Here is a 26521-nt window from a genome sequence, read left to right on the forward strand (position 1 = left end):
CAACCACAAACCGATGCTGGCACTAAGGCCTCACTCAACGAGCTGTATAAGGCCATAAGCAAACAAGAAAATGCTCACCCAGAAGCAGCCGGGGACTTTAATGCAGGCAAAATTAAATCGGTTTTACTTCATTTATACCAGCATGTGCAACCACCGGGAAAAAAACAAACTCAAGACCACCTTTACTCCACACACAGAGACACATACATAAACTCCATTTGGCAAATCGGACCATAATTCTATCCTCCTGATTCCTGCTTACAAGCTAAAATTAAAAGCAGTAAGTACCAGTGACTCACTCAATACGGAAGTGGTCAGATGACACGAACGCTATGCTACAGGTCTGTTTCCCTACACAACCTGGAATATGTTCTGGGATTCATCCAATGACATTGAGGAGTATACCACCTCAGTCACCGGCTTCATCCATAAGTGCATCGACGGCGTTGTCTCCATAGTGACCGCACGTACATTTCCCAACAAGAAGCCATGGACTACAGGCAACATCCACACCGAGCTAAAGGGTAGAGCTGCAGCTTTCAAGGACCGAGACACTAATCCAGATGCTTATAAAGAAATCCAGCTATGCCCTCAGACGGACCATCAAACAGGCAAAGCATCAATACAGGACTAAGATTGAATCCTACTACACCAGCTCTGACACTCGTCGGATGTAGAAGGGCTTGAAAACTATTACGAACTACAAAAAGAATCCCAGCCGTGAGCTGCCCAGTGACGCGAGCCTACCAGGCGAGCTAAATGCCTTTAATGCTCACTTTGAGGCAAGCAACACTGAAGCATGCTTGAGAGCACCAGCTGTTCCGGGTGACTGCGTGATATCGCTCTCCGTAGCCGATGTGAGCAAGACCATTAAACAGGTCAACATTCACAAAGACGCGGGTCCAGACGGATTACCAGGACGTGTACTCAAAGCATGTGCGGACCAACTGGCAAGTGTCATCACTGGCATTTTCAACCTCTGCCTGTAATGGCCATGAAGTGCTTTGAAAGGCTGGCATGGCTGACATCAACACCATCAAGCCAGAAACCCTAGACCCACTACAATTTGCATACCGCCCCAACAGGTCCACAGATGACGCAATCGAAATCCACAATTCCCTTTCCCACCTGAACAAAAGGAACACCTATGTGAGAACGCTGTTCATTGACTACAGCTCAGCATTCAGAGTGCCCACAAGGTTCATCACTAAGCTAAGGACCCTGGGACTAAACACCTCCCTCTGCAACTGGATCCTTGACTTCCTGACAGTCCGCCCCCAGGTGGTAAGGGTAGACAACACATCTGCCACGCTGATTCTCAACACTGGGGCACCTCAGGGGTGGGTGCTTAATTCCCTCCTGTACTCCCTGTTCACCCATGACTATACGGCCAAGCACGACTCCAACACCATCATTAGGTTTGCTGACGACAATGATGAGAGTCTGATCACCGACAACAATGAGACAGCCTATGGGGAGGTGGTCAGAGACTCCGCAGTGTGGTGCCAGGACAACAACCTCTTTCTCAATATGAGCAAGACAGGATCTGATTGTAGACAATAGGACAAGGAGGGCCGAACAGGCCAGCATAAACATCGACGGGACTGAAGTTTGAGAGTTTCAGGTTCCTTGGTGTCCACATCACTATCATGGTTCAAAACTAGGGTCGCACATTTTGGGGAATATTCAGAGGTGGAAACTTTGTGAGAATTAACGGAAATATATGCAAATTAATATTAATACCATTTAAAATGTAGATGTTTTTTGCATTGGATATACAGTGAGGGAAAAAAGTATTTGATCCCCTGCTGAGTTTGTACGTTTGCCCACTGACAAAGAAATGATCAGTCTATCATTTTAATGGTAGGTTTATTTGAACAGTGAGAGACAGAATAACAACAACAAAAAATCCAGAAAAACACATGTCAAAAATGTTATAAATTGATTTGCATTTTAATGAGGGAAATAAGTATTTGACCCTCTCTCAATCAGAAAGATTTCTGGCTCCCAGGTGTCTTTTATACAGGTAACAAGCTGAGATGAGATTGGTTGACACGACAGCCATATTGCATCTCCATCCCAAAGCCCTTGCTTGGAAGTGTACTTCGCCAGACTGCCAAGAACCTTGCCCTCATCCAGGTAGTGAGGACACCATAGGCCTTGTTGATCTCTGCAGCAGACGGATGCTCTTGCCAGCCCACTTGGGGTCCAACATACTCTGAGGTGTGTATGGGCTTCAGGTAGAAGTCTTCACGCTTTTGTTTTGTATTTCAGAACTGCAGTTTCCTCTGCTTGGCGCAACAGTGAAGTGGGCAGGACAATACGGATTTCTTCTCTTACATCTATCTACAAGCAGAGTCTGAACATCAGACAGGATAGCATTGCCTCCCTCAATCTGTGCAATGGCTACCACTATAGGTTTCAGGCTGCTAACCACTCTCTCTCAAAATACATCATCCAGGAGGATCCTCTTGATGGGGCTGTCCATATCAGCAGACTGTGATATGGCCATTTCTTGGAGAGACTCCTTCCCCTCCAGGAGACTGTAAAATATGACGAAAACGCCACCCAACAGGTGTTGCTGGGCAGCTTCAATGTGGTGCTCTTATTCTTCTCACTTTGCTTGGTGAGGTAGATTGCTGCTATAACTTGATGACCCTTCACATACCTAACCATTTCCTTGACTCTTGTGTAGAGTGTATCCCATTGTTTTCAGTGTCATGATGTCCTTGACGAGCAGATTCAATGCATGTGCTGTGAGGGTAGGAATCCTCCACTTTAGACCAAGCAGCCTTCATGTTTGCAGCATTTTCTGTCACCAGTGCAAATACCTTCTGTGGTCCAAGGTCATCTGCAATGTAGAGACCGGTGTGTCTGATGTTCCTTGTGTGTGTGCTCTTGTAGAATACTGGTTGAGGGGTGGAGATGTAGTTAATTATTCCTTGCGCAACAAACATTCGACCACCCATCAGAGATGATTGCAATACAGTCTGCTTGATTTGCTTGACCTTCACTTGAACTCTGTTGAACTCTGGATCCAACGAATGAGTAGATAAAGCATGTCTGGTTGGAGGGGTGTATGCTAGGTGATAAACATTCAGAAATCTCTTCCAATACACATTGCCTGTGAGCATCAGAGGTGAACCAGTTGCATACACAACTTGAGCAAGACATTCATCAGCATTTCTGACTACATTCATCCATTGATTCAAATAAAAATCTGATTCCAGGAGGATCATGAGCTGTTGCTATAGATAAGGTGGCTGATTCATCATTTTCACCTCAAATAGAAGTAGAGGGACTTTTGTCAGAGGTTGCTTGTTGTGAGCGCTGAGGGATCTTTATGCACTTGGCCAGATTATTCTACATCTTTGTTGAATTCTTCACATATGATTTGGCACAGTATTTGAAAATCTATAGTTTTTCCTTCTACATTAGCTGCAGTGAAATGTCTCCACACATCAGATAGTGCCTGTGGCATTTTCCTGTAAATATTAGAAAAAAGAAAAAAATACAATTCTATGTACAGATAAATAGTTAAGCAGTTAGATTGAAGAACTCATTTGTAAGATAAATGTTTTTAAATGAAAATATATGGAAACAGGTGAATTAACACTCCCTCAGTTAGCAAGCTCAAGCGAGCTAAAACCCACATGGTAGCAAAAACTAACTAGCAGAAACTGTTAACAAGTCATAAATTATTTAAACACACTTTGCTGTTGGCTACTATTTACTAATTAACAAAAAAATAATGTACGTCCTATAAAATATATTCATCTGACCCAGTATTGTAATCAAAACTTACCATAAACCATGTGGTCCTTGGCTCAGACAGTGTAGTAGTGTGGGCCCAACAACATCTGTCATTGCCACCAAAGGGTATATAACAAGTATTGAGAAACTTTTGTTATTGACCAAAAACTTATTTTCCACCATCATTTGCAAATAAACTCCTAAAAATCCTACAATGTGATTTTCCGGATTTTTTTTCTCAAAAATTACAGGCCTCTCTCATCTTTTTAAGTGGGCTGACTAAATACTTTTTTTGCCCCACTGTATATGCATATTATTAGTATATTTGGATAGAAAACACTGAAGTTTCTAAAACTGTTTGAATGATGTCTGTGAGTATAACAGAACTAATATGGCAGGCAAAAACCGGAGAAAAAAATCCAATCAGGAAGTGGGAAATCTGAGGTTGGTCAATTTTCAACTCAGCCCCTATTGAAGATACAGTTGGATATTGGTCATGTTGCACTTCCTAAGGCTTCCACTAGATGTCAACCGGCTTTAGAAACTTGTTTGATACTTCTACTATGAAGGGGGGCTGAATGAGAGGGGAATGAGTCAGAGGTCTGCCAGCAGTCACGCGCTGGTCACGCGCATTTCACTTGAAAAGTAGCTCTCGTTACTTTGCTTTTCTGAAGACATAAGAATTCTCCGGTTGGAATATTATTGAGGTTTTATGTTTAGAACATCCTAAAGATTGATTCCATACATCGTTTGACATGTTTCTACGGACTGTAACGGAACTTACATTTCGTCTGCACCTAGTGAACGCGCTTCGTGAGTTGATTTGTTTACTAAACGCGCTAACAAAAGTAGCTATTTGGACATAAATGGACATTATCGAACAAAACAAACATTTATTGTGGAACTGGGATTCCTGGGAGGGCATTCTGATGATCATCAAAACAAAAAAGGCCCCTGTGCACACATACAGAGTGGTCCCTGTCAGACAGTCATAGCAGTGGCTGGATGATCGGGTTTAGGCTGAGCCTGTTTAAGTGAGTTCTCCACCCATGCTTTTGTTAGTAGACTGAGACTAATTAAATAAGCTTCTTTTGTCATCTCAACCTATGTGGTAGAGCTCCACAGGGCCATGTCCTAACTCTGTAAGGGATTGAGGGGTGGCAGGAAGAGGCCCTAAAAGGTTTTTTAAAAAGAGTTGAAATGAGAGGCATTGGAAAAAAATGTTCATGCTCGGCTGGACCCTGGGCACGCTAACAGGCTACAGCGTTAATCCAGTTAGTTGCTGAGCCCCATCCCAGAGCACTGCGGTTGGTTAACGAGGAGCTGTGATCCAAAAGCCAAGGGTTAGGGAGGATGCGGTGAGAGAGATGGGGGGGGGGGGGGGGGGGAGTGAGTGACTGGCAGGCAGGTGGTGAATGGTGTGGTAGGGGGTGGCAGAAAGAGGATGGGGGTGGGGTCAGAGGGGTTGGCACTCTGCTCTGGGTCATGGAACATCTGATGGATGGTGGGAGAGGAGGAGAGACTGAAAGAAAGGGGGAGTAGGATGAGAGAAAAGGAGGACAGTAGTAGGAGAGAGAAAGGGGTGTGAGGAAAGAACAATATTATAACGATATCTAAACTATATAACCGCCATCGATAAAAGAATAGTACTGTGCAGCCGTCTTCATCGACCTGACCAAAGGCTTTCGACTGTCGATCACCGCATTCTTATAAGCAGACTCAATAGCCTTGGCTTCTCAAATGACTGCATCGCCTGGTTCACCAACTACTTCTCAGATAGACGCAGACGACACCATTCTGTATACTTCTGCCCCTTCTTTGGACACTGTGTTTAACAACCGGCCAGATGAGCTTCAATGCCGTACAACTCTCCTTCCGTGGCCTCCAGCTGCTCTTAAATACAAGTAAAATCAAATGCATGCTCTTCAACCGATCGCTGCCTGCACCTGCCCGCCCGTCCAGCATCACTACTCTGGACGGTTCTGACTTAGAATATGTGGACAACTACAAATACCTAGGTGCTGGTTAGACTGTAAACTTTCCTTCCAGACTCACATCAAACATCTCCAATCCAAAGTTAAATCTAGAATTGGCTTCCTATTTCGCAACAAAGCATCCTTCACTCATGCTGCCAAACATACCCTCGTAAAACTGACCATCCTACCGATCCTCGACTTCGGCAATGTCATTTACAAAATAGCCTCCAATACCCTACTCAATAAATTGGATGCAGTCTATCACAGTGCCATCCATTTTGTCACCAAAGCCCCATATACTACCCTTCACTACGACCTGTACGCTCTCGTTGGCTGGCCCTCGTTTCATACTCGTCGCCAAACCCACTGGCTCCAGGTCATCTACAAGACCCTGCTAGGTAAAGTCCCCCCTTCTCTCAGCTCGCTGGTCACCATAGCAGCACCCACCTGTAGCACACGCTCCAGCAGGTATCTCTCTCTAGTCATCCCCAAAACCAATTATTTCTTTGGCCGCCTCTCCTTCCAGTTCTCTGCTGCCAATGACTGGAACAAACTACAAAAATCTCTGAAACTGGAAACACTTATCTCCCTCACTAGCTTTAAGCACCAGCTGTCAGAGCAACTCACAGATTACTGCACCTGTACATAGCCCATCTATAATTTAGCCCAAACAACTACCTCTTCCCCTACTCTATTTATTTATTTATTTAGCTCTTTTGCACCCCATTATTTTTATTTCTACTTTGAACATTCTTCTACTGAAAATCTACCATTCGTGTTTTACTTGCTATATTGTATTTACTTCACCACCATGGCCTTTTTTTTGCCTTTACCTCCCTTATCTCACCTAATTTGCTCACATCGTATATAGACTTATTTCTCTACTGTATTATTGACTGTATGTTTGTTTTACTCCATGTGTAACTCTGTGTACGTATCGAACTGCTTTTCTTTGTCTTGGCCAGGTCGCAATTGTAAATGAGAACTTGTTCTCAACTTGCCTACCTGGTTAAATAAAGGTGAAATAAAAAATATTTAAAAAATAGTTCAGTGTATCAAATCGGAGGGCCTGTTTTCCGGACCTCTTGCAGTCTCTTTGGGGGTGCTACAGGGTTCAATTCTCGGGCCGATTCTTTTCTCTGTATACATCAATGATGTCGCTCTTGCTGATGGTGATTCTCTGATCCACCTCTACGCAGACGACACCATTCTGTATAGATCTGACCCTTCTTTGAACACTGCTAACAAACCGATTGCTGCCCGCACCCTCCCACCTGACGAGCATCACTACTCTGGACGGTTCTAACATAGAATATAGAACTACAAATACCTAGGTGTCTGGTTAGACTATAAACTCTCCTTCCAGACTCACATTACGCATCTCCAATCCAAAATTAAATCTAGAATCGGCTTCCTGTCTCGCAACAAAGCCTCCTTCACTCATGCTGCCAAACATACCCTCGTAAAACTGACTATCCTACCGATCCTTTTCCGTGACGGCAATGTCATTTACAAAATAGCCTCCAACACTCTACTCAGCAAATTGGATGCAGTCTATCACAGTACCATCCGTTTTGTTACTAAAGCCCCATATACTACCCACCACTGTGACCTGTATGCTCTCGTTGGCTGGCCCTCACTACATATTCGTGGCCAAACCCACTGGCTCCAGGTCATCTATAAGTCTATATTAGGTAAAGCCCTGCTTTATCTCAGCTCACTGGTCACCATAGCAACACCCAACTGTAGCAAGAGCTCCAGCGGGTATATTTCACTGGTCATTCTCAAAGCCAACACTTCTTTGACCGCCTTTCCTTCCAGTTCTCTGCTGCCAATGACTGGAACGAATTGCAAAAATTACTGAAGCTGGAGTCTTATATCTCCCTCTCTAACTTTAAGCATCAGCTGTCAGAGTAGCTTACCGATCACTGTACCTGTACACAGCCAATCTGTAAATAGCCGACCCAACTACCTCATCCCCATATTATTACTTGCCCTCTTGCTCTTTTGCACCCCAGTGTCTCTACTTGCACATCAATCACTCCAGTATTAATGCTAAATTGTAATTATTTTGCCTCTATGGCCTTTTATTGCCTACCTCCCTACTCTTCTACATTTGCACACACTGTACATAGATTTTTACTATTGTGTTATTGACTGTACGTTTGTTTATGTGTACCTGTGCTGTTTGATTTTGTCGCACTGCTTTGCTTTATCTTGGCCAGGTCGCAGTTTTAAATGAGAACTTGTTCTTAACTGGCCTACCTGGAAATAAAGGTGAGAAAAAAAATAGAATATGAGGAGAAGGGTAAGAGAAATAAAGGGGGAGTGAGGAAAGAAGAAAATGAGGCGAGAAATGGAAGAGAAAGAAAGGGGGAGTAGGGAAGATTAGGAGGAAGAAGGGGATTTGGGAAAAGTGTGAGAGCTGGAGGTTAAGTTTTTTCTGTAACGGTACACCACCTTGGCCTAGATGTTTACATTAAAGGACATGACTTATCCCAAAGAATGCCAGAGCCGCACTTAAATCCTCTTTCACAGGGAGTGAATTAAAAGCTGAGCTTCTCTTTACATAGCAGTTCTAAATTATGTGAGGTTGTTAAATGAACATGCACGCAAGTATGCATAGTCATGCAACCACTCACCTAAAACTGCACACGTATACTAACAAACTACAGTGCCCACACACGTACATTGTTGTGCCATCTCGTACTCACGCCACACACCCACACACAGAGCCCCAATGTTTTCCCCCATCTAGTGCGTGTGAGTTTAACTGCCTGCCTGCGTGCGTGCGTGTGTGTGCCTGCGTTCAGCCTGGCCTTGGCAGACAGCTAAAGTGAAACCCACCTGGGGAGCATGGGTAGCCCTGAGGAGCACCGCAGAGGGGAGACCTGGGAAACGTAGTGTTTGTTTAACCCTGGAGAGTCTCCTAAAAAGGGCTCAGCTGTCTAGGAGGGCCCCAAGCTGGGATATACAGGGAGAGCTTCTGGCTCAACAGCCATACTTTGTGGCCGGATACTCATATTTCTCACACAGCCAGTGAAACACCATTTGACAAAACATGAGATGTGGGAAGTGTCTGGATACCCATAGCTGCATCCTAAATAGTAGGCCGCTGGAGTATTCAAAATTTCTAATATGTGAAATTTGGTATGCTATAAATGCCAGAATATTACACTCACTTAGTCTTTTCATTTAGTACGAATTCTTGCATGCTGTGGAGGAAGAGAATCAACAAAACAACTTTACAAAAGATGAGTATGTGTGTGTAAGTGTGTGAGCGTACAATGTTGATATTTGTTGCTTACTGCATACATTTTCACAAAACAATAGTATGTAGTTTATTAGTGCAGATTATGTAGTTTTAGTAAGTAAAAGTAAGACACATTTCGGACACGGCCGTGGTGTTTCCTCGGCCAATAGGCTAATGCCTATAATATATAAATAAAATAATTATGTCCCCCCCCACCTCTAAAACCAAAGTTGGTCCCCTGGTTTTTTGTGTTCCTTGTATTGGTTGGTAGCGCGCACGCACGCACGCACGCACGCACACGCACACACACACACACACACACACACACACACACACAAAAGTATTTCGTCAGCCACCAATTGCAAGTTCTCCCACTTAAAAAGATGGGGTCAAAATGATCACAAGAACGGTGAGCAAAAATCCCAGAACGACACGGGGGGACCTAGTGAATGACCTGCAGAGAGCTGGGACCAAAGTAACAAAGCCTACCATCAGTAACACACTACGCCGCCAGGGTCTCAAATCCTGCTGTGCCAGACGTGTCCCCCTGCTTAAGCCAGTACATGTCCAGGCCCGTCTGAAGTTTGCTAGAGAGGATTTGGATGATCCAGAAGAAGATTGGGAGAATGTCATATGGTCAGATTAAACCAAAATATAACTTTTTGGTAATAACTCAACTCGTCGTGTTTGGAGGACAAAGAATGCTGAGTTGCATCCAAAGAACACCATACCTACTGTGAAGCATGGGGGTGGAAACATCATGCTTTGGGGCTGTTTTTCTGCAAAGGGACAAGGACGAATGATCCGTGTAAAGGAAAGAATGAATGGGGTCATGTATCGTGAGATTTTGAGTGAAAACCTCCTTCCATCAGCAAGGGCATTGAAGATGAAACGTGGCTGGGTCTTTCAGCATGACAATGATCCCAAACACACCGTCCGGGCAACAAAGGAGTGGCTTCGTAAGAAGCATTTCAAGGTCCTGGAGTGGCCTAGCCAGTCTCCAGATCTCAACCCCATACAAAATCTTTGGAGGGAGTTGAAAGTTCGTGTTGCCCAGCAACAGCCCCAAAACATCACTGCTCTAGAGGAGATCTGCATGGAGGAATGGGTCAAAATACCAGCAACAGTGTGTGAAAACCTTGTGAAGACTTACAGAAAACGTTTGACGTCTGTTATTGCCAACAAAGGGTATATTACAAAGTATTGAGATAAACTTTTGTTATAGACCAAATACTTTTTTCCCACCATAATTTGCAAATAAATTAATTAAAAATCTTACAATGTGATTTTCTGGATTTTTTCCCCTCATTTTGTCTGTCATAGTTAAAGTGTACCTATGATGAAAATTACAGGCCCAAACAACCTATCCGACTCGGAGGCATCTGCATGGTCCTAAAGCACACTGTTGCCTCATTTTGTATCACATTCCAATGATAAAACTGGAAGGGGACAAAAATGCAATTTCAGAATGTGTGTGTGTGTGGGGGCGTCCCCCCATCCCCAGTGAAAGTTGCGCTCCTACATAAAACTATAGAAATATATTTTTTAAATGTCATTACTATGTTACTACCCAACAGTGTTACCATCCTATACCAATAGTTGAAGCGGACTGAAATACTCTATGTGCCAGTACACAATTTGACTGCAGTTAGTCTTTATATTTAGGTGCCGGTACTCAACATATTTTTAAAGTGAATATTCCATAAGAGGTGCTGGTACTCAAGCAGTTCACCATTTGAGTTGTGTACTGGCTCAAATCAAGCATTGTCCCACACCAACATGTACCACCAAATCATGGGTGTTACTTAACTGTTGATGCCATAGCCCTGTACATTAAAATTGGTTAGTGACGCTCTACTGTGGTACGTACTGGCTTTGAGGGTGGAGGCATTAACCGCTCTCTCTCCTCCTCTGGTTGGCTGAAAGTAGGAGGGCTGGTGTTCGTAGGGTTCAGGATCGGGATAAGGGCTGGGGCTAGAGCGGCCCGTGGAGCCCCCGCCGCTGCCCGCTGGGCTCGCTGTCGCCCTCCTCTGGAACTCCTGTGCTTCGAACACAGCTGAAATACAAGCACAGACGCACAACAGGACTGATATCATACAGGAATAGAAACAATAGGGTAGTAAGGTAGCTTAGCGGTTTGCGCGCTGGGCCAGTAACTGAAAGGTCGCTGGTTCGAATACCTAAGCCTACAAGGTAAAAACAAATCTGTTGATGTTCCCTTGAGCAAGGCACTTCATCTTAATTTGCTCCAGGGGTTCCATACTACTATGGATGACCCTGTAAAACAACACTTCACTGCACCTATCCGTTGTATGTGACAATAAAACATGCATTTTCTTTATTTAAATACAACAATTATCAATAGAATCATTCTGTAGTAGAGTCATACTGTACACCAACCAGACACACAGAGTCAAATGGCCTATTTCCAAATGGGTGGCAAGTAAAACCTGAGTGGGTGGGTATCAGAATGTGTGAAAGTGTTCCTATTGTCAACAAAGAAAAAGTGGTTATCAACAGACAGAGGGACAATCTAGCCTCGTTAGACCCTTTTATGGATGTAATGGTGTGACAATAGTAAATGCTCATGTTCATGCTTTTTGCACGTACAACTGCAATTCATCTCTGTGGGAAGCGAACTGGTGGGAAATGCACTTAACATTAGCATAAGCCTGACAGACACACACCGCCTCCCGCATCCTCACACGCGTACGCAGTCGCAAACGCACAAAACAGACTTATCTACCAAACAGTAGGGAGAGGGCTGTGCATTCTCTAGGCCAGGAAGAGTATGTGGTGCTCCACAAATACCATCAATCAACAGCGATGGAGAGAGAGAGAGAGAGAGAGCGAGAGATATTGAGAAAGAGAAGGTGTGTATGTGAGTGAGTGTGTGTGTGTGAGTGTGAATGCCAGCCAAACCCTACGTGATTTATAGGGATCAAAACAGCTCTATCGCTTTCTGTCAACCCAAGACGGTGTATGAGGGCATACCAACAAGAGCAGCATACGAATGTGATCTGTGCATTCCAGATAATAATAACACATAGAAGTTAGGAGTAATTTGTCTTATCGTGGCAGCAAAACACATTCCATGAGGCCAGTTTAGTAAACTCAGTTAGCCATACGAATCAGAAACATACATATGCACAGTGTGTGTCTGTGTTCCCATGTGTTAATCGCTATTGGTTAACTGTGTTTACTAAAAACACACACACACACACACACACACACACACAACACAGAAACCCAGTCCAGCAGTGGTAGGATTTGAGGAGTGTACACATCGGAATAAATAGTCAAATTAAATCTGACAAGAGAATCAGAACCTGTCAAACACAATGACACAGTTGCCTCCACGAGCTGGACGGAGACAGGGATGGAGGCGCGAGAGCGAGGGATGGAGAACAGAGAGAGAGAGAGACAGTGTGTGAGAGAGAGAGAGAGAGAGAGAGAGAGAGAGAGAGAGAGAGAGAGAATAGAGGGTAATGGTCCTCCGACACGCTGCCGTGAATTTGACGTTTGACAAATTAGCACTTTGTTGGCGTGACGCTCTCATTAAACAGTGCTAGCACAGGAAATGGCCACTTAATGAAAGAGAGAATGATAATCAGAACAGGGGGAAGTGAAAACAAAGACAGAGGAAGAATAGTGAGACACAAATGCAAAGAAAGAAAGAGAGAGCCATAGATTCATAGGAGGCAGGTGTGTGTGTGTGTGCGCGCACGCAAGAGAGCGAGAGGGAGTGAGTGAGAGAAAATGAGTGAGAAAGAGGAAGAGAAACAGAGAGAGTTTTTCGGAATCATCTGCACCCATAACTGGGGGGGTGGGGGGGGGGAAACAATAAGCAATAACACGGTGGGTAGAAATAAATCATAAATCATGGCGTGAATGTCAAGCTTCTCACTCTCACCCTTTCTGCCATGATTCAATATCCTGACACCTCCACGCCCCAAACCAGAGGAAATTGGCCACATCAGAGCATCAGCCGGAGGGAGGGAGGGGCCAGAAAAAAGCATATGCACTATTTGATTGATTGATGCCTCTTCGTCTTTTCCTTTTTCCTCTCTTCCCTGGTCTTTTCCTGTTCTCTACCTCTTTCTAAATCAGATGACTGTCCCTCACAGAGGATGAGAGAGTTGACTAATGTGGATGTGATGAGAGTTGTAGAAACCCCAGTGTCACAAACAGCTCAAAAAGAAGCACCTGTAGAGAGCAAGAGCCATCTCTACTCCTTGATACACCCATCCTCAGTGTCCCCATTGTCATGGTGAAACACACAGCTCTCCTCAATTAGTCTAGCCTCTGGGCACTAGTACCAAGGAAAGTCTAGAGTAGCATGTAAATTGGTAGTAGAGGGTTATACAGGTTGTCAAGCCAATAGCTATAGGAACAGTAGGTAGTGGTCTTCAACATAGTCCCAACTAGAGGTCGACCGATTAATCGGAATGGCCGAACAATTAGGGCCGATTTCAAGTTTTCATAACAATCGGAAATCGGTATTTTTGGCCACCAATTTTTTAACACCTTTATTTAACTAGGCAAGTCAGTTAAGAACACATTCTTATTTTCAATGACGGCCTAGGAACGGTGGGTTATCTTGAATCCAGGATTCAATCTTGCAACCTTACAGTTAACAAGTCCAACGCTCTAACCACCTTATTACATCGCACTCCACGAGGCGCCTGCCTGTTACACGAACGCAGTAAGCCAAGCAGCTAGCACTAAACTTATCTTATAAAATACAATCAATACATCATAATCACTGGTTAACTGCACATGGTTGATGATATTACTAGTTTATCTAGCGTGTCCTGCGTTGCATATAATCGATGCAACGCTGGGGGATGATTTAACAAAAGCGCATTTGCGAAAAAAGCACAATTGTTGCACGACTGTACCTAACCATAAACCCAATGCCTTTCTTAAAATCAATACACATAAGTATATATTTTTAAACCTGAATATTTAACTAAGACATCCAGGTTAGCAGGCAATATTAACCAGATTAAATTGTGTCACTTCTCTTGCGTTCATTGCACGCAGAGTCAGGGTATATGCAACAGTTTGGGCCGCCTGGCTCATTGCGAACTAATTTGCCAGAATTTTACGTAATTATGACATAACATTGAAGGTTGTACAATGTAACAGGAATATTTAGACTGATGGATGCCACCCGTTAGATAAAAATAACGAACGGTTCCGTATTTCACTGAAATAAAATGTTGTTTTCGAAATTATAGTTTCCGGATTTGACCATATTAATGACCAAAGGCTCGTATTTCTGTGTGTTATTGTTATAATTAAGACTATGATTTGATAGAGCAGTCTGACTGAGCGATGGTAGGCAGCAGCATGCTCGTAAGCATGATGCTTCAAGCATTGTGCTGTTTATGACTTCAAGCCAATCAACTCCCAAGATTAGGCTGGTGTAACTGATGTGAAATGGCTAGCTAGTTAGCAGGGTGCGCGCTAATAGCGTTTCAAACGTAACTCGCTCTGAGACTTGGAGTAGTTGTTCCCCTTGCTCTGCATGGGTAACGCTGCTTCGAGGGTGGCTGTTGTCGATGTGCTCCTAGTTTAAGCCCAGGTAGGGGCGAGGAGAGGGACGGAAGCTATACTGTTACACTGGCAATACTAAGGTGCCGATAAGAACATCCAATAGTCAAAGATATATGAAATACAAATGGTATAGAGAGAAATAGTCCCATAATTCATATAATAACTACAACCTTAAACCTCTCACTTTGGAATATTGAAGTCATGTTAAAAGGAACCACCAACTCTCATATGTTCTCATGTTCTGAGCAAGGAACTCAAACGTTAGCTTGGCACATATTGCACTTTTACTTTCTTCTCCAACACTTTGTTTTTGCATTATTTAAACCAAATTGAACATGTTTCATTATTTATTTGAGACTAAATTGATTTTTATTGATGTATTATATTAAGTTATTCAGTATTGTTCATTCAGTATTGTTGTAATTGTCATTCTTTCAAATACATTTTTTAAATTATTATATATATTTTTTTATTTTTTTTTAATTATTTTTTTTTTTTTTCAAATCGGCCGATTAATCAGTATCGGCTTTTTTTGGTCCTCCAATAATCGGTATCGGCGTTGAAAAATCATAGTAGGTCGACCTCTAGTCCCAACCTCTTTATACTCCGTCAGGAAAACTCTGGAGCCTTCCTGTGTGTGTGTGTGTGTGTGTGTGTGTGTGTGTGTGTGTGTGTGTAAGCTTACTGTTTATCTAACCCTAATCTCAGCTGATGAGTCAAACATGCAGGCAGTCAGCGCTAAGGAGGGCTGAAGTGGGATAAAGAGGGCTCATGTGTGCCAAACGGTGCTAACAAATCCGGTAGACTGCTAAGGGCTGATAATGCGCACGCTGAGGAGCACTGTCAGGTAGGCTTGGGCGGTATCCAGATTTTCATACCGTTCTTCTGCCATCCCGGGATTTATGCTATTACCGGCATAGCACACAAGGGGGTGCCATTACCAGAATGCTAACTAAATAAGTAATAGCAAATTTTCATGGACGCTTTTAACTAAATGCTAACGAGTGCACTAATCGCAAATACAGCTCATAAAAAGTTAACTTACGACTTCAACTGTACTTGTTTTGCATACACCTTAGCCAACTCATTTCAACTCAGTTTTTCACAATTCCTGACATTTAATCATAGTGAAAATTCCTCTTAGGTCAGTTAGGATCACCACTTTATTTTAAGAATGTGAAATGTCAGAATAATAGTAGTGATTTATTTCAGCTTATTTCTGTCATCACATTCCCAGTGGGTCTGAAGTTTACATGCACTCAATTAGCATTTGGTAGCATTGCCTTTAAATTGTTTAACTTGGGTCAAACGTTTCAGGTAGCCTTCCACAAGCTTCCCACAATAAGTTGGGTGAATTTTGGCCCATTACTCCTGACAGAGCTGGTGTAACAGAGTCAGATTTGTAGGCCTCCTTGCTCGCACACGCTTTTCAGTTCTGCCCACACATTTTCTATAGGATTAAGGTCAGGGCTTTGTGATGGCCACTCCAATACCTTGACTTTGTTGTCCTTAGCCATTTTGCCACAACTTTGGAAGTATGCTTGGGGACATTGTCCATTTGGAAGACCGATTTGCGACCAAGCTTTAACTGATGTGTTGAGATGTTGCTTCAAAATATCCACATCCTTTTCCTACCTCATGATGCCATCTATTTTGTGAAGTGCACCAGTCCCTCCTGCAGCAAAGCACCCCCACAACATGATGCTGCCACCCCTGTGCTTCATGGTTGGGATGGTGTTCTTTGGCATGCAAGTCTCCCCCTTTTTCCTCCAAACATAATGATGGTCAATATGGCCAAACAGTTCTATTTTTGTTTTATCAGACCAGAGGACATTTTTCCAAAAAGTATGATCTTTGTCCCCATGTGCAGTTGCAAATCGTAGTCTGACTTTTTTATGGCGGTTTGGAGCAGTGGCTTCTTCCTTGCTGAGAGGCCTTTCAGGTTATGTCGATATAGGACTTGTTTACTGTGGATATGGATACTTTTGCACCAGTTTCCTCCAGCATCTTCACAAGGTCATTTGCTGGTGTTCTGGGATTGATTTACACCTTTCGCACCAAAGTACGTTCATCTCTAGGAGACAGAACGCGTCTCCTTCCTGAGCGGCATGACGGCTGCGTGGTCCGATGGTGTTTATACATGCGTACTATTGTTTGTACAGATGAACGTGGTACCTTCAGGCGTTTGGAAATTGCTCCCAAGAATGAACCAGACTTGTGGAGGTCTACCATTTTTTTCTGAGGCCTTGGCAGATTTCTTTTGACTTTCCCATGATGTCAAGCAAAGAGGCACCGAGTTTGAAGGTAGGACTTAAAATACACCCACAGGTACACCTCCAATTGACTCAAATGATGTCAATTAGCCTATCGGAAGCTTCTAAAGCCATGACATCATTTTATGGAATTTTCCAAGCTGTTTAGAAAGGCACAGTCAACTTAGTGTATGTAAACTTCTGACCCACTGGAATTATGATACAGTGAATTGTAAGTGAATGAATCTGTCTGTAAACAATTTTTGGAAAAATGACTTGTGTCATGCACACAGTTGATGTCCTAACCGACTTGCCAAAACTATAGTTTGTTAACAAGAAATGTGTGGAGTAGTTGAAAAACAAGTTTTAATGACTCCAACCGAAGTGTATGTAAACTTCCGACTTCAACTGTAGCTCATCCAGAACTCTTTGACTTCTCAAACACAGTAGAAAGCCAACACCCCATCTCCTTATTAATTCAGCCACTTACTTAGCTAACTAACAAAAACACAGCTGGAGAGTGTAGCACATCTTAGACAGTTATAAGATATCGGATGGCAAACATTTAGTAGTGAATTGCATACAAGGGTAACTTCATCACCTAATGTGCGACTGTCACGTAGAGTAGGGCAGATGGCTAAACTGGATAACCTAACCTCTATAAAAATAAAAAGATGGCGGAACCGCAAAAGTTCTTCTGTGCAAAGGTGTTTATTTACAAGTGATTCCGGAACAGAAAACAACAGTACTGCCATCAACGTCTACCTTATGGGACAGCTTAAAAACAATGCTGCCCCATCCACAGCTCAATCCAAAAAATCCCCCTTAGAGACTGGAGAGAGGCTCCTTTTATAGGGCTAACCCCTCCCCTCAGAACAATTAACCCTAATTAATTAATCAATTAACAATACAAACCTACATTTTCCATGAACTAAACATACTAAAGGATATACATTGCAACACGGTTTTAAACAATATCACAACATAACATTTACAACATTACATCACTACTGACAATATCTTTCAATATGCCCATATGCATTAATGAGCCATTTGGGACAGGCACTATAAAGCCAACCCAATTCCCTTAGCTCGGGTCCTTTTCCAGCATACCCGGAAGCTACAGAGATGGAGAGAGAGGAACAGAACAAACAAACAATGCGCCCATCCACAACATTGATAAGTATAATAATTATTGTATCTCTCAAATATGAACATTGACAAGTGTGAAATGCATATACCAAGACAGAAGTTAAATTGTGTGTCGACCCACATTGTTAACTTATGGTATAATGGCGCAGGGAGGAGTGATGAATATGTGTGTGCGTTAAAGAACCAAATGCTGCCCGTGGCCAGTGACGGACCCCTACGTCACATTACCTTCCTCCTCTCCTGAAGCGACCATGTTCGGGAGCCTTGATAGGTAGTCCGCAGTAACGTTCTCTTTTCCTGCCTTGTGACGGACACAGAACCTGAAGGGCTGGAGCTCCAGATACCACCTGGTCACACGAGAATTCCGGTCCTTCATGGTCTGGATCCAGGTCAGTGCTCTGTGGTCCGTGTGCAGGTCAAATTCCCTCCCAAGAAGGTAGTAACGGAGGCTATCTAGGGCCCACTTTATAGGCAGGCACTCCTTTTCGATTGTAGAATACCTGGTTTCCCTGGGCAACAGCTTCCGACTCAGGTACAGCACAGGAAGCTCTTCTCTTGGCTCCCCTTGGGCCAGTACCGCTCCAATTCCTACAGCCGAAGCGTCCACCTGCACGAGAAATCTCTTCTTAAAATCAGGGGTCTGGAGAACAGGGAATGAGCACAGTCGTTTTTTCAGTGTCATGAAGGCTTCTTCACACTCCTCAGTCCACTTCACAGGGTTGCTGGCCCCCTTCGAAGTGAGGTTGGTCAGAGGGACAGCGATGGTCGAAAACTGTGGAATGAATCTCCGGTACCACCCTGCCAGACCTAGGAAGGACTTCACCTGTGTCTTGGTTCTGGGTTGAGGGCTATTCCTGATGGACTCCACTTTCTCCACCTGAGGCCGAACTTCACCCTTACCCAGCTGGTAACCCAGGTACTTTGTCTCCTGTTTCGCCCACTCACACTTCAGGAGGTTAAGCGTGAGGCCTGCTTCATGGATCTTCCCCAGGACGCTGCTAAGATGCTGTATGTGCTCCTCCCAGGAGTGGCTGTAGATCACCACATCGTCCAAGTAAGCAGCACAGTAATCGTCACAATCCTGGAGGACCTTGTCCATCAGCCTCTGGAAAGTCGCAGGGGCCCCATGAAGGCCAAACGGCATGACCTTGAACTGGAACAGGCCCATTGGCGTCCAGAATGCAGTGTAGGCCTTGGATTGTTCATCCAGGGGCACCTGCCAGTACCCTTTGCAGAGATCCAATGTGGTGATGTAATAAGCTCTACCTATTCTCTCCAGTAAGTCGTCAATGCGGGGCATGGGATAGGCATCAAACTGGGAGATGGCATTCACCTTACGGAAGTCCATGCAGACGCGCAAAGAGCCATCCTTCTTTGGGACAATGACAATAGGGCTGCTCCATTCACTTGAAGATGGCTCGACAACATCCATCTCTATCATGGTGTGGACCTCTTCCTTGAGGGCTACCACCAGCCTCTCAGGCACACGGTAAGGATGCTGGCGGACAGGGTTCTGGCCAGGTTTCAAACGAATGACGTGTTCCAGGACTTTGGTTCTTCCTGGTCTCTGACTGAAGAGGGCCGGATACTTGCCAAACAGCTGCTTCAGCTCATCTTGCTTGTCTTCTTCCAGGTGAGCCAGTATGACTTCTGCTCGTTCTTTCCATGCCTCTGTGACCCCATCCGACTCATCCTCTTCTACTCTGCGGACCAGAAAGGACTTTCCTTTGGAGAGTTCCTCTTTCTCCTCCCAGGCCTTGAGAAGGTTCACATGGTAGGTTTGCTTCTTCTTACCCTTGTCCGGGTGCAGCACCTCGTAGGTCACTGGGCCCATCTTCCTCCCGATTAGGTACGGTCCTTGCCATTGCGCAAGGAGCTTGCTGGTAGACGAGGGAAGGAGAAGCAGGACTTTCTGTCCTGGCTCAAACTCTCTGTGGCGAGCGTGCTGGTCATAGCCTCTCTTCTGGGCCTTCTGGGCTTGCTGAAGGTTTGCTCTAGCTTCCTCTCGGTACCGTTCCAACCTGTCTCGCATCTGGAGGACATACTGGACAATCCCCTGTCCTGAGGTAGCTACTGGGGAACCTTCCCAGCACTTCTTCAGCAGGTCCAGTGGTCCTTGCACTGGCCATCCATAGAGGAGTTTGAAAGGCGAGAAACCTGTCGATGCCTGAGGCACCTCCCTGTAAGCAAAAAGCAGAAAGGGTAACCACTTATCCCAGTCTTTACCAGTGTCAGCCACAAACTTCCTCAGCATGTTCTTGAGCGTTTGATTGAATCTCTCTACGAGCCCATCCGTTTGGGGATGGTAGGGAGTAGTCCTCAAGCCTTTAATGCCCAGCTGTCGGTGGAGTTGAACCATCAGTCGCGAGGTGAAGTTTGTCCCTTGGTCCGTCAGGATTTCATCTGGGATTCCTACACGAGAGAAGAGCTGAACAAGAGCACTGATTATTTTTGGAGTGGTTATGGAACGGAGTGGGAAGGCTTCTGGGAACCGGGTGGCATAGTCACAGATCACCAATATATACTTGTAACCTGCACTACTCTTCTCCACGTGTCCAACAATGTCCATTGCAATTCTCTTGAATGGGGTAGAGATAACTGGCAGTGAACATAGAGGAGCCCGTTCAGACCTACGGACAGCACTGGTTTTCTAGCACGTGGGGCATGATTTGCAGTATTTTTGTACATCAGTATACATGGAGGGCCAAAAGAAACGGGAGCCTAGCCTAAGATAGGTCTTATGTTGCCCTAGATGGCCTGCCCATGGAACTGTATGTGCAAGGTTGAGAACAAGTGGTCTACAGGTAGATGGCACCACCAACTTCCTGCTATCTGCCTCTGACCCAAGGTAGAGTATGTGGTTGTCTACTGTGTAAATCCCCCACATGAAGATTGACAAGGCCTTAGCTGGGGACAGTCAAACAAACATTTCAAGGTTGCGTCAGACTTCTGCAGTGTAGCAACATTTTGTGGAACATCCCATTGCACCTCTAACCCAGACACATCAGCAACAGGTACAGGGGTTCCCACATACTTCTCAAGACGCCGCTGGCGGCGTGACTTTCTGGGCCCTTTGGTTCCCCCCTCGCACAGACTATCACACAAGTCAGGCAGAGGTTGTAAACCAGCTTTGGCATGGGCACGAGTGACAACTGAACATGCCATCTGAACATCAGACTGGCAAACTGACTGCCCATATAGCTGACCCCCCACACTTCCCAACAGATCAGAGTACAGGCACATCCCTCCCCAAAATCATCTCAAAAGGTAGCTTCTCCATTACCCCAACTTTGAGGAGGTATTTCTGACCCTGAATCTCAACTGTGAGCTCAGCTGTGGGCTGCTGTGACTGGTCACCATGGACACATTGGATCAGTGTCTGATGACCATAATCAATGTCATTAACAGGTACATTACCTTTTCTGATCAATGACAGGGAACTGCCGGTGTCAATCATTGCAGTAAGACTTTTACCATTCACTTTTACAGGTACCAAGCATGACCCTTCCCGAGTCTGTCTATTCTGAACACCATCCCCCTCTCTGGGTACATAACAGTAACCTGAGAGCTTGGATTTACGTAGCGGACACATTGAAGCTTTGTGCCCCTGCTGCCGGCAGTAAAAACAGGTCAGACCCCTCCCATCAGAGCGAACTGCATGATCCCTTACCTCCCTCCCAGACACATAACCCCCAGAGTTACCTCCACCATCTCTGGCGTTTCTGATGTCCCTTGTGTCTCTGAGACTCCTTGGAGCGGGTGCTGCAGGTTGTGGTGGGCCCCCTTTACGTGCATTAAGATACTGCAGTGCAAGCTTGGCCGCCATAAGCCCGTCCTTGGGCTCGTGCTCTCGGACCCAGGTTCGAATGTCGTGTGGTAGAACTTGTAGAAGTTGCTCGAGGATGATGACCTCCCCGATTTCGTCCTGTGTCTTCTCCCCCGGTCGAACCCATCGTCGGTAGAGACCCTTGAGGCGGTGGTACGTCTCTGTCGGCGACTCACCCGATGGCGTTGATGCAGCTCTGAAGCGTTGACGGTAGGTTTCCGGTGAGATGTCAAACTTCACCAGCAGCGCTTCCTTCAAGCCCTTGTAGACATTGGCCAGCCCCTCATCCATTGCTGTGTAAGCCTCTAAGGCCTTGCCCGTGAGCAATGGGACAAGCCTGCAGGCCCACTCTACCTCAGGCCACTGCCACGTCTTAGCCATGCGCTCAAACCTCAGCAAGTAGTTTTCAATGTCCTCCCCCTGCTGGTATGAGGGCATCTTTGGCTCCTTCCTCAGGAATGCTGGAAGATGGACGTTAACACTGCTGGACTGGCCTCCTGGTGCTGGCCTCATTACTGCTTGGGGTGCCTGCTGTGGAGTTGAAGTCCCTGCTGCATCGAGCCTTTGTCGTCCTGGTGTTGGAAGACCCAATCTTGGGCTCTCACTGACGAGGTCCGCCTGGTGGGGAGCTGTGAGCTGCACTACAGAGAAACTCAGCGATAGATACAGAACGCTGTGGACTCACCCGCTCCCGCGTTCTCCCATTGTGCTCTTTACAACCAACACTTGACTGGCTGCTGTTCTGGGGAAATATGGTAAGCTTCAAAATGAAAAATAATGTGACAAGCAAAATGAAGAACACACTCTGCTTTATCTCCTAACATATTGGACAAGTTGACTGCAGGTATTTACTTAAAAAGTTGCTACGCCCAACCCTACTGACAGGTGATATGCATTGCCAACGCATACCATGCCATCTCAACCTAACTTGATGATATAATTACCTGAATCAGTGGGGTCCTAATTGGCCTGATGGGTGGATGGGGACACTGTCTCACTATCCCGATTCTCCACCCTTCACCCAAAGTGTGGACAGGCACACCTCCCATCATGCATGTAAATCCATTGGATTGGTGGTTCATTAGCTGGAATGAGTTTCCACCATTGTTAAATTCATGACGGGAAGTGTGGAAGTGCATACTTTAGGACAGGGATCATCAACTAGATTCAGCTGCGGGACGATTGTTTCTTAATTACAAATCATTTGTAGACTGCAAATTGAAGCCCAAACAGATATTGGACTAAAACATAATAATTTCAAACCTTGCTTACATTTGTATACTGACAAGTATGTCACTCTCTCCTCCCAAGTCACTCTCTCCTCCCAAGTCACCCTCTCCTCCCAAGTCACCCTCTCCTCCCAAGTCACCCTCTCCTCCCAAGTCACCCTCTCCTCCCAAGTCACCCTCTCCTCCCAAGTCACCCTCTCCTCCCAAGTCACCCTCTCCTCCCAAGTCACCCTCTCCTCCCAAGTCACCCTCTCCTCCCAAGTCACCCTCTCCTCAGTCACTCTCTCCTCCCAAGTCACTCTCTCCTCCCAAGTCACCCTCTCCTCCCAAGTCACCCTCTCCTCCCAAGTCACCCTCTCCTCCCAAGTCACCCTCTCCTCCCAAGTCACCCTCTCCTCCCAAGTCTTTATTATATTTATTATATTATAAGTCTTTATTGCTTTATTATAGACAGACTTCTCCCCATCTTAGCTACTGTTGTATCAACATGTTTTGAACATGACAGTTTACTCCAAGCAGTTTAGTCACCTTAATCTGGTCAATAATGGTTTAGTGAATGATTATTCCCTAATATAATGCTTTTAGCTTTTGAAATATTTAGGACCAACTTATTCCTTGCCACCCATTCTGAAACTAACTGCAGCTCTTTGTTAAGTGTTGCAAGGATTTCCCTTGCTGTAGTAGCTGACGCATATAGTGTTGAGTCATCCGCATACATAGACACACTGGCTTTATTTATAGTCATATAAAGACGGTCAATGAATCACCACACTAGGTGTGGAAACGGAGGGCTCTCTCTCTCTACAACGCGTGACTAGACTCTGATGGTGTAAGCGCACACAAAGATGTTTGCACACAACAGCTACTATGATCATCATTATGCTTTAAATCAACAAGTTTGCACGTTTGTGGAATACTGAAGTGGGGAGGGGGATAAAAAAAAAACATTTCTACGTTTAAGTTCAGGAATTAAGTTAGGCAGATTTAGCTATACATGACGTCAGAGCTCGGGGTCTCCGCTTCACAGCCCTGTATGGGTTATGACTGACAGTCGTTATAAATTTGAGCACCGCAAGTTGCCTCCATCCATCCCGCTAATTGGGCAACTTTTGAAAAAAAAAAAAATTCTGAGTGAGGGAAATGCTGTAAATTAAGAGGACTCGAAAGATGAGACGCTGAGGATTATAAGAAATATCATGTCGATGTCATACAAGCAAGCCAAACACCTGAGTCCAAATATACAGTGCCTACGTTTATGATCACAATATTTGATTTAGTTACAAGATGACATGGCGTCGTACCCTGGGTTGTCCTCAACAGAATGAGCCTAAGACGATTTGTCACGGACAATTTGTCTGAATGCACTCATGACACCAAAATTACGATTGTCTCTGAATTGCCTTGAGAAAGCCAAGAGGGGTAGATCAGCTTTAATATTGCAGATAGATTGTTGCTTTCATCAATGTAATTGTCTGCATAATTGCCAATCCCCCATATGTATTTATTGTAAATATATTTTCATTTCTTAGCTAGTCATGTTTGCAATAGAACAAGCTTTCCCAATGATGCCCACCTGACCCAGATTGCGATTTATAATGGACCATCTTAGTATTCCGTAAAAAGTAATTGTGTGTCGGCAGGGATGCAGGGCTATGTTCCAAACAAAACTGCAAGTGTGCTTGCTCTAGTTCCTCAACGACACAGTTAGGAGCTAAAAAAAAAAAAAATATATATATATATATATATATATATATATATATATTAGTTGGACTTGTCTTCGAGTCATAAAAGTTCATTGAAATTACTTGGGAACTGTGCACACTGTGTGGCCACTTGGGACACCAGTGTGACCTCTAACTCAAACCCATGTCATTTTTTTTTGTCTTATGTTGCACCTATCCCACATTTTCAAATAATATTCTTAAAATACTGAACGTATCCATAGTCTAATAATTTCCCGATAATCTCCAAATGGTTCCCTTTTGATTACTTCCATGTTTATGCATATACTTTCCATATTTCTTCTTTAAGAAACATTTCAATTTAGCCCTAGCCCTATTATAGGACCATTCCCATGAGTGTAAACGGTTAAGGTAAGGGTTAAGGTTTGGGATAGGGTTAAAATCCCCCAAAAATGTAACGAGTGCCTAGCACTGGGATTGAACGAGCAACCCTACATATGCATTGCTTGATGTTTGGGGTTTTACGCTGTCTTTCTGTCCAGCACTTTGTGACATAGGCTGATGTAAAAGGGGCTTTATAAATTAATTTGATTGATTGATTGACTGAAGCCAGCTATCGCGGCTTACACCCATCCTCCATCCACAACACCCTAGCAAGCCTACTTGGTAATAGCGCTCACCTTTGCCACTAGTGTCCGGTTTTGAATTAATCTCCTGACGTCCTGGGGACTTAGACAAACGTTGAATAATCACCTTGGATCTTGAGTGACCTGGCTGATCCAAACAGCCAGGGGCCATAGCTAAAAGTTTACATCTGAATCAAACAACTCAGAGAGAATAATAAACAGTGTGTTGTGGACTGGTGTGTGTGTGTTCCTGAGCGACTTTTCCCCTATTGTACCTCTCAAGCTGAACACCTAAACACTGATGTTTACTCTCTCTAGACTTATACACAATGCTGGGTTGACTGGGACATATTCATTACACTGTAGCAAAATGTTTCGCAATGGAAAATGAAAACAACCGTTTCTTATTGGACAAGAAAGATCAGGTAGTCCTTCCCCATTTTGACCCATTTTCTTACATTGAACAAATGAATATGACCCTGTTGTTAAAGGGGATACAGTCCAGGTAGATTTAGTACAGATGTCTGTGGCTTGTATCAAGCTCCCTTTCCTCCATGTCCAAAACAAAGTAATCAGTCACTCAGTCTACAGAGGTTCACATATAGGAACATGGGAACAGATGAACAGTGCCACCTAGCTCAAAGCAACAGCAACTACAGCCCATTGTCTTTCAACCATATCTCTCACACACACACACACACACACACTACACCTGCCCCTCCCCCCACATACATACTTCATCTCTCCCCAAACATTCCTTCTCTTCTCTCTCTCCGCTCTCCATCGCCTCTGTTGGCGTGTGGCACATCTCTATTGAGCTGCTGTGCTTTTGTCTGCCTGTCATGCATCTTAAGAGTCCCCCCACTCTCTTCCTATCCCCCCCCCCCTCCTTTGAAACTCCTGGAATGCATAATGCGGGAAGCGAGGCGCGGGCCGCATCGTGACGGTAATACAGTTATCCAATCATCTCCGTCTCCCTACACCCTTCCACGCACAAGCAGTCAAGGAACTGTTCAGCTTAAAGCGTGGGGGGCCTTCTCTTAAATATAGGGTCTACTCTAAACCTCTGAAAGAAGTAGAAAACCTTACACCTCTGTTAGCACACAGCTAGTCTGCTTCCCAAACGGTAACATATTTCCTAGGTAGTGCAGTACTTTTGACCAGGACCCAAATGGAATAGGGTGCCATTTGGTACACAGCCAGATCTCAA

At 44.6% G+C, this 26521-nt stretch overlaps 1 pseudogene; it reads right to left on the reverse strand.

Moving 5' to 3' along the window:
• LOC139372283 (partitioning defective 3 homolog B-like) overlaps positions 1-26521 on the reverse strand; it is a 201501-nt pseudogene that overhangs the window by 138967 nt on the left and 36013 nt on the right.

This window comes from Oncorhynchus clarkii, chromosome 18 (assembly GCF_045791955.1).
Source record: "Oncorhynchus clarkii lewisi isolate Uvic-CL-2024 chromosome 18, UVic_Ocla_1.0, whole genome shotgun sequence".
NCBI lineage: Eukaryota > Metazoa > Chordata > Actinopteri > Salmoniformes > Salmonidae > Oncorhynchus > Oncorhynchus clarkii.